The following is a 9,699-nucleotide window of genomic DNA, read 5'->3' as shown; positions in this document are numbered from 1 at the left end:
TTTGGTTACAAAGCTTAATCACTTGAAACTGAGCAAAATTTTCTCCCTTTTCTGCCAATATAGTCTGGATATCAATCTTTGTTGTTTTTAGCAATTGAAATGAGTCCAAGTAACTTTGTATAAAATTAGTTTGCCTAATAGTTTCCACATTTAGTCCCAGTATAGATTCACAATTAAGTTGCTCTGACTCTTCAAATTGAATATCTTGATATATAAAAGCCTGTTCAGGGTTACTCAATCTCTCTTCTATTGTTCCTTGTTCCACAATTTTATTCATTTTTAAAAAGTCAGTGTAAGGTTCTAATATGGCCTCTTCAGGGTATAGATAAGTTTCATCATCTACCACCGGATCCACTTGTTCAATCAGATCTTGAGAAGCAGTTGTAACATTCAAGCAAAAATCCTCCTGTTTCTGTAATAAGCCTCGCCTTTGTAATAAGTCCTGTTGTTGTTGCATCACTTGATCACATCTATTTTGAAATTTAACATCAAACGATTGAAACATCTCAGCCATTGCGGAGACCAAGTTGTGCAGCTCTCTAACAAAAAGCGGTGGAGGTGAAGAAGATAACGGAGGTGACAAATAAAAAGTTTCAGAAGTTAGTTGAGATGTCTGAGACATCAGGGATGTAAACGGTCTCAAAGTTAAAGGCAAGATTTTTCTCAGAACCATATTAGCAATAAGTTTAAGCAGTTCAGTAGAAACAAGTAATACGCAGATTCAAAGTAACAAAAATTTCAAACCGGAAATCACTTTCACTTCTTGCTGAAAAGTATCAATCCAACGCCATTTTAGTTTCACTTTTCCTCATTCCTCCACACGTACGGGGAGAAACTTGTTATAGAAGTTAAAGTCCAAAATAAAAAGCAAGCTTCCAAAGTTGGTTCGTCTGCTTACAAGTAAACTCACAATTAACTTCAAGTTGCAGCGGTGGCGGCGGCTTCTTGCTTCGCCGAAGCGAAGGCGTCCTGGATCGCGGAGAATCCTCGGGGCTCCGGAGGAGTTCTCACCTACATCGTCCATATAGGATGACTCGGGAACTCAACTCCTACCCCGGGCAGCTCACCTATCCCCTTATGCCCAGGGGAAAGGTATCAAGCCGTTTGACAGCTGATGCTGGCTGTCAAACCGGCTTTTACGCAAAACAGGCGGGAGGCAGCAAACAGCTGCGACCAACGAAATCGCCTGCCACCGGAAGTCCCCCCAAGAATAGTTCTTAACCTTTGCTTTGTTTTACTTTTTTGATTGATTATGTGCTGTCAAATCATTATCCACTCTTAGTGATCACATGGATAGATTTTATCCATAACAATCTGTCCCTAACCTGTTCCTTCAAGTCTTCCAGCTGTGCCCTTGATACCACTGCAATTAAGTCCATCTGTCTTGCTGCTGGTCACCCTTTTCTTCTTAGGTTCATTACACTCTTCTAAGTAAATTCGTCCTCCTAATCATTATTTGCAAGCTGCAACCAACAGTTAAACTAAATTAAATTTTGGAATCCCACATTGTATGTATATAGGATGCAGCTAACTTAACAGAAGGTGGAAGTGAAAACCAGTAAGTATAAACAGACTTGCTAGGAGACTGTCTTTATATCAAATACTTTTTCTCATGTCTTTTAACTGGTTCAAACTTAGTGATGTCAGCATGACAGAAAGCCAGTCCAAGAATGCAGCCTGCCACTTAAGCCCAGCTGTTCTATAAGTTCACATGAGCAGTATGTCTGGGTGGATATGTGCCAGCCTTTAGTGCAGATTCTGTTTTCTTTCTACCTGTGTCTAAGATATGTAATTTGCTAGTGAGCAAAGTTGCTAAAACCCTTTCAAAAACACTTCTGTTGGTCAAGTTGCAGATGGGGTGGCGATGTCAAGCCAGGAATAGAGTTAGGCAAGGCTAAGTTGCTCAACAGCCATACCACAGCTAAATGTGATGCACTTTCATCATAACCTAATGTCACTGAACTAGACCTTAGCCAGCCAATCTTCACTGATGAGGCCATAGCACTAGCCACCAAACAGCTGATCAGTGGGCCAGGTATGGTGACACTGCTGTCAACCAATTCACAAAATTCCAGAAAAGGTAACAATTTGCTCTCATGAACCAGTACAAGCTTAGTAAGTCAAGAATGAATGGATAAAGCATGCCAGCTACCTAAGTAGCAAAGGCCATTATAATAAAGACAGCTAAGCAGGCAAAGAAAGCTAATTTACAGTTATGAGTTCGGATGAACTACTAACTCCCTATCATGCTATTTCTCCGAGGCCTCTTAGTGTGGAAGTCAGAGGATAACTTTTTCATCATCCCATTTATGGTCTACAGTGAAATTTTATTATAGTAAAGCTATTTTAAAATAGGAGATATTTAGTCTTTACCGTGATTGAGAAAGCAGTTAGGGTTTTTTTTCTTCCCCCATTTTTTTTAAAAAAAGTCTTCCTTAATGGAACTGACTGCCATATTTTAGAAATGAGAGCTGGCATTAGGGACTGTAATTACAAAGAAAAATGGAGCAAGCAGTATTTCTACTTCAGGTCTTCATTTAAACAACATATTTTTTCAGTTTGTTATGTAGCCAAAATTTATTGCTGTTGTAAATGTTCAAAAAACAGGTTATGACTGTGATAAACCTGTCCTCATAATAGTTCTGAGAGGTAGCTAGTCCACAAGGTAAGAAGGCAGCTCTTAGGCATTGCTGGAAATAAGATTGAGATTATTGGAGAGAAAGTTACTAGAGCAATATTCTCAACCTCAGCCATTTTAAGATGTGTGGACCTCAACTCCCAGAATTCCTCAAACAGCATGCCGACTTGAAGTCCACACATCTTAAAATGGTTGAGGTTGAGAAACAGTGAGTAACACTCATGTTCTCATATTTCTACACCAATGCACAGACTAAGGAAAACAAACTTAAATCTCAACACAGGATGAAAACTATGATTTCCTAATAATCTCTCAAACTTGGTGAGATGACATACACAATTAGAAAATAGTTATGGAAGGCTACAAGTTATTCAAAACCATAAACTCTACAGAAAGGAAGTGAATGTGGAAATTTACTATAAGAGAACATATGTCTGCCCAGAAATGTATGAAACATAGCATTGAAATCCTATTGAGGGTGGCTAAGAATAAAAGGAGAGACAAACAGATGGGATATTGTTATGGGAGTTTATTTATGTGGACAGGAAAAAGAAACGGATACGTTTTTCTTCGTCAGATCACAAAAACATTCATAAAGTCACAACACAGTGACAGTGGGAAATTTCAGTTACCATGACACCTGCTAAATATCTGCTAAGAATCAGAAGTCCTAGAAAGAAGTCCTGGTCTTCTGTCCTATTTCACCAGCTATCGAGGTCTCTTGGTGCATTTAACAAGATAAAACCATATAAAAACATAGAATATTTTTTAAAAAAATAAAATAATTAAAATTAAAACTGTTCAAAGAGTTCTGCTTTCAATTTTAGTAGCATAATCCTACATCAGAGGCATTGCTGGTTGCAAAAATGAAGTTGAGAGTTTCATGAAAACTCTTAGCTCATAGTAACAGTGATAATTTAATTAGGACATGGAAAGTATATTTGCTTGAAATGTCAAAAAGCAAAGTTATATGCTCCCATTTGGGACTTGAGTTAAGATAGACTTTACACCATCTTAGTACATGATACTCAAGGGAGGGAACCTTACTCATCCTACTTATCATATTTTGGTTATTCCAACTTCTCATAATACTCATGTCTAACACAACTTGCCCAATAGTTGTTGCAAAGAAATGTGTCCCCACCACCAGTCTGAAATCTTAAATTTCACTCAAAGTAGGCAGAGAGGTAGCAATGTAGAAGTTTCTACAGAGCTAGTCTGATATGCGCCTTTAATTGCATGAGCATTCCTATCTTGATGTGAATAAAACCACAGTAGCAATTTCACAAACTGCCTGATAGAACACAATTCTCTATTTATAAAATTAACCCATCTCATTATCCCCAATCCACATTACAGCTTCTCCTCTCATCTTAACAGCACTTCTTTTTTCTTCTCTTGACATCAATGAGAAGGTTACTAGGAATTTCTATCCACACACATTTACACATTTCTAGTTTTGTTTTTGTTTTGTTTTGTTTTGTTCCCAATATGTGTACAAACACTTTTGTTCTCCCATAGCTTTCACAAGAAAAGGGAGTCTTGGAATTGTTGCTTTTCACAACTGCTGCATCACAGCTAAGTCTCAAAATAACTTGGGTCATAAACACTCTCTAACATGTTACTTTATATTTTCCTTTTTTTTCTATCTTGGGGTTCATCCACACAGCCCTATTAATGTGTTTTTCTTCTGTCCCTATTCCCCTACAGTCTACCTATTACTGTGGCTCAAAACCAAGATTAGTAAAATTGCTATCCTGAAATGACAGAGTGAATAGCTGCTGATTGTGCTGTTGAAAGTGACCGTGGTGCCGGTCAGCAAATCATGTAGGTGAGGAATCAAAAAAAGTAAAGCAATAGTGATCTTTTAATCTAGAGGTAGATTAAAAAATGCTTAAAATGGTTGTCCAAGCATGGCAACTTTAAAACTTGTGGACTTCAACTCTCAGAATTCTCCAACCAGTCATGCTGGCTGTGGAATTCTGGGAGTTGAAGTCCACAAGTCTTAAAGTTGCCAGCTTGGACAACCATTTTAAACATTTTTCCCCCTTTGGCTGAGCACCTTTCCTCCCTGAGTGGAGTGCTGTGCCTTTTTTGTCCACAACTTCCTCCTTCTCTCATGCCTTTAAACTAGACTAGACAGACTAGACAGGTGGGCTCATCACCCTTCATCTTCTGATCTTATAACCTCCCTCCCTTTCTCTTCAGCCCTTCTGGAGGTTCCTCTTGGTCAACTCTCTGCTTTCATCAGCAAAGAGCAACTCTTTCCAGGAGAGGCAGAATTGGTTAAGGCTGTCTCTGTACCACACATGCGATGAATGTAGATCTTTTCTCTTCTTCTGCAAAATAATCCAGCAAGATTGCTAGCAGGTTTGTGGCAGATACAAAAATGTGTCTGTCCCCTTTCTGAGTTAATAGAGAACTACTACAGAACCACCACTCAAAAAGTACTCCCCAGAAATCCATTGGTCATTTTTCCTGTGATCAAGACCATGGGAATAATTGATCTTATTAAAGACCCTCATTTGGTCTTTCCTCATCAAGTTGAACAATCACAGTACTGTATCTTGTTCTGTTTATTTTGCCTAGATTGGAAAACTATATCTTTTGGTATGGAATTTTGAGATTACTCCTGTTCATAATTATAATTTTTCAATTTGTGACTATTGATATAGTTCTGAGGTTTTAAGAGGTTCTAATTGAAAGTATATATTTTGAATGGGCTCAATTGGCAAATGGTCAATATTGTATTGAACATGTTAGATGGGAAGGAACTAATATCAAAGGCACTACATCCTTATCAATAACTAGGGCTGATAGCTTGGAATTTCCCTAAGCAAATTTTGATAGAAAATATGATAAAGGGTAGAAGTGCACACTCTGTATTATTGGAACATTTCCCATGTATTATTGCTATTGTTTGATGCATTACCTCCCCAAAATGTCTGGTGACAAAGATTTTGCAACAGAATGTACATAAAATTAATTTTTACATGCTATTAATATTTTACATGCTATTCCTTTCCTGAGAAGAGACTAAATGGTTTACCAAATGTTCTTCCATTAGGATATTTTCTAAATTATTAGCCAAGGCTGGATCATTTGCATCCAGAATATCTTTGTCTAATATTAAAATTATGGCCTTGGCTGGCATAACTAGATGATAAAAAAGAAGAGTAGGGGTCTTCTATTATTAAAGCACTCACTTCAGCATGCAAATGTATGCATTTTTTAGAAATGTCCACTTACTCACATAAACTATGAATATTTTATTCAAGAGCTTGTAGAGGCCATAAGAAATGGCCTTGAAGGACAGGAGGAAAAATAAAACTCTGTCAGAAAACTTCCTGGGGTTGGGAATATGATCCTATCTTATTTGCATATGCTACAACCCTGCTTCTGCCCTAATCTAACCTGCATCCTGTTTCTCTGAACCCCTGGGCTTTTCAGCATAAGAAAAACCAGGCAGTCAATCATCATTAGAGGCTGCCCATCGTGCTGTTGAAAGCCACCAATTAAATTGGACACAGATGCCAGTGACAGTTTTCAATAACTCCTAACTAGATTTGGATTTGTAAGGGTGACCCTGAGATATCAAACTGTACATTTCTTTCCCAGTCTTTTCAGGTGGAAAAACTGCTTCTGGCTCATAAAATATTGCCAGGTAAATTACCATTTGACAGAGTCCTTGCGTTCTCTCACAGTGGCCGATGAATGTTATAGATTTCCTTTCCTTTGCATATGATTGCTCTGCCAATAAGCCCCTCCGAGGAACTTCCAGGAAAAAGAAAGGAAAGATCTGTCTGAATTGGCTTCTCTACCCATGGATGGCAATAAGCTTTTTGTCCTGGCTTTTGAATAAGCAGACCATTTTCAGCCTCAGCAATGTCAGAGACCTGCTAGCTGCTAACTGTCAATTGTAAGATTACATAATTAGCATTATGCTTAGCAAATAATGAAGCCTATGAATATTTGTATAGGTAATCCTCAATCTACAAGTTGAGTTTCTTTAGTGACCATTCAAAGTTACAACGGCACTGAAAAAAGTGGCAACCATTGCAGCATTCCCATGGTCATGTGATCAAAATTCAAATACTTTTCAACTGACTCATATTTATCATAGTGTCCCGGGGTCACGTGATCCCCTTTTGTGACCTTCTGAAAGCAAAGTCAATGGGGAAGCCAGATTCACTCAACAACCATGTTACTAACGTACCTGCAGTGAATCACTTAACAACTGTGGCAAGAAAGGTCGTAAAACTTACTTAACAAATGTCTCACTAAGCAACATAAATTTTGGGCTCAACTGTGGTCATAAGTCAAAGACTACCTGTAATGAACAAACAGGTTAAGAAATCAAAGAAATATAAAATATGAATAGAAAGATTAAAAGGAAAATACACATTTAAAATGATTGAAGGAAGGAAAAATCTATACCTGATGAAGGAAAAATAAAATTGAATATTTACTTAATTTTTTAAAAATAAATATTTTAAAAAAATTAAGTAAATATTCAATTTTATTGAATATTTTTGATCTTATATTAAGTCGTGAATGAAGACAAATATGCATAACCCAGGATAATGTTGCAGGATCCAATCTGACTTGATCATAGGGACCAGAGTTTTATTCTTCCAAGCTTTTGACTCGTGCTGGTGCCCATCCTCAGGGAACTTCTTTCTCTCCAGAATGTTCTGGAGAAAGAAAGTCCCTGAGGATGGGCTCCAGCACGAGTTCAAAAGCTTGGAAGACTAAAACTCTGGTCCTGGTGATTGACTCAGATTGGATCCTGCAATATACTAAGGCATTGAAACAAAGACAGTGAAATATATTTTGATCAGAGGATAAGATTAGGATCAACTAATGAAAAGTGAATAGATAAATATAAAAGCTATACAGCAGCGGTTCTCAATCTATGGGTCGTGACTCCATTTGGGGTCGATCGACCATTTCACGGGGGTCGCCAAGCAAGGCTGTCCACCATTTTTTTCCCCTTTTCCGGCGGGTTCCCTACCTCCCTTTGGGCTGGGCCAGCTGGTGGTCGGCCTGCTCCGTCTCTGCCGCTTGCCAGCTACGCCTCGGCCGGCGCAGGGGGCGGAACCACGCATGCGCGGTGCTCCCGGGCAGGGAAAGTCCTCGACTTACGACCGGTTGGGTAGTCCTCGACTTACGACCAGTTTAGTCCTCGACTTACGACCGGTTTAGTCCTCGACTTACGACCGGTTTAGTCCTCGACCTACGACCGGTTGGGGGTCGCGGCATTAAAAAGGTTGAGAACCACTGCTATACAGTAATGAAATCAAGGTTTTAGAAATGGTGGCTTCTTCTTCAGTGCAAACACTGGCTGGTGTCCTTCAATAGCAAAGGATTGTACAATATAGCTTTTAATCTCCAGTTTAATTCTGTGATTCATACTACAGCTGAAATTGAAGCCATAAGAAATATAGAATGAAGGGTCTAACCCCACCACCAATTTAGATTGCATCTTACTTTGTTAATATGTTTATCTATTTGCAATTCTGAACAATGCTTTTAAATGAGATCAAAAGGTATAAACTAGAAGTGCAGAACTTTTCTCTTAACAGAGAAAGTCCAACAGAGTTAAGTTATTGTGTGGTAAGATTGTACGTATTACAGTTATCATACCTAGTTATTATACCTCAGTCTAATGAGGACTCGGGAGATGTTTTGATAAATAGTCACCTGCAAACTTCTTCAATATCAGTGCAAACATCAGCAAGTTTATTCAATCACGGAAAGGAGATTTTAACAAGACAGTGAGGAAGACTTCGCTATCCAGTATTCTTGTAACCATATTCCTTTCTTCTAAATTTGCTAAGGGTAGTCATTTTTGGAAAAATACTTTGAACCAAAAGTAGACCGACAAATTCTTACCACCCAAAACAGCAGATGTGACTTTAATTCTGATCAGAAGTGCATATTGTTGTGTCTTTAAAACCTTTTTTTTTCTTCATTCTTTTTTACTCCAGAAAAAATACCAACTCACCAAGTAGAATTTTTATCCTGCCATTCAGAAAATCTCTTTAGCTTTAAATTAGTTACACTTTAAAGTTTTTAAGAAATAAGGCTCATGCAAAACGTATTCCATAGGCTGCCTTACTACTGTGAGCTTGATTGAAATCCTTCTGCTTCCAGTCACTCAACTCATGAGCAGACTGCAAAAACTTCAGTTCCTACAGTCTACTCATGAGGATCAGCTGTCTGGAATGCAAGTGGGTGGTCTCCTTTTTCTGGAAAGACTTTGCTGGTCATCATCTGGCCACCAATCTCTACCACAATGCCATCCCCTCTCCTCAAGGGACATCAAGTTCACTTTGAATTCTCAGTAGAAGCTTCAACCTTCAGCAAAAAGTCTAACAAGGACTTGATGTAAGAAAGTTTAAAATAGATGAAGGAGATAGTTACCATCAAAGATTTTGTTTCTGTGTAAAAGTGCTTTTGAATAAATTGGAGTTGGATTAGACAAATAAATCAGATCTTCACAGGAATTTTATTTTATTAAATGGTGCAGATGATTGATAGATTTTACAAAACAAAAGATAACGGTAATGTAAACCAGATTGTAATGCTCACTGTAACTATAGTGCCATCAAAGAATCGCTGTTGATGTTTACCTAAACTATTGTTAAAAGACAATCTTTAAAATGTGTTGGACATTTTGGAATATTTGGAGCAACATAATGAAAAAGAAGCCCCACTTATCTTCTTAGATCTAGAGGAGACTTTTGACAATTTGAACCTGGCTTTCTTATTCAAGGTTTTGGAAGACAGATTTTTGGAGAGAACTTTATAAAATGAAATAGAATTGTGTACAGATTATGAACATGTAATTGCTAAAATGTATAAAGTTCTACTGAAATTTGAAACAGAAGGACAAGTAAGAGAATGTACGATAAAATAAACTAAAATTTTAAGTTATAATATACAGATGAAACAATGGGAAATACATGGCTGAAAGGATTAAAATGTACATTATGTTATCTATTATCTAGAATGTATAAAGGTACTTCAAATTTATATTGGAAATGTGAAGGAGAAAG

Source organism: Protobothrops mucrosquamatus, unplaced genomic scaffold, assembly GCF_001527695.2.
Source record: "Protobothrops mucrosquamatus isolate PMUCROS unplaced genomic scaffold, P.Mucros_1.0 scaffold_22, whole genome shotgun sequence".
Lineage (NCBI taxonomy): Eukaryota > Metazoa > Chordata > Lepidosauria > Squamata > Viperidae > Protobothrops > Protobothrops mucrosquamatus.
This window is presented reverse-complemented; position numbering follows the sequence as displayed.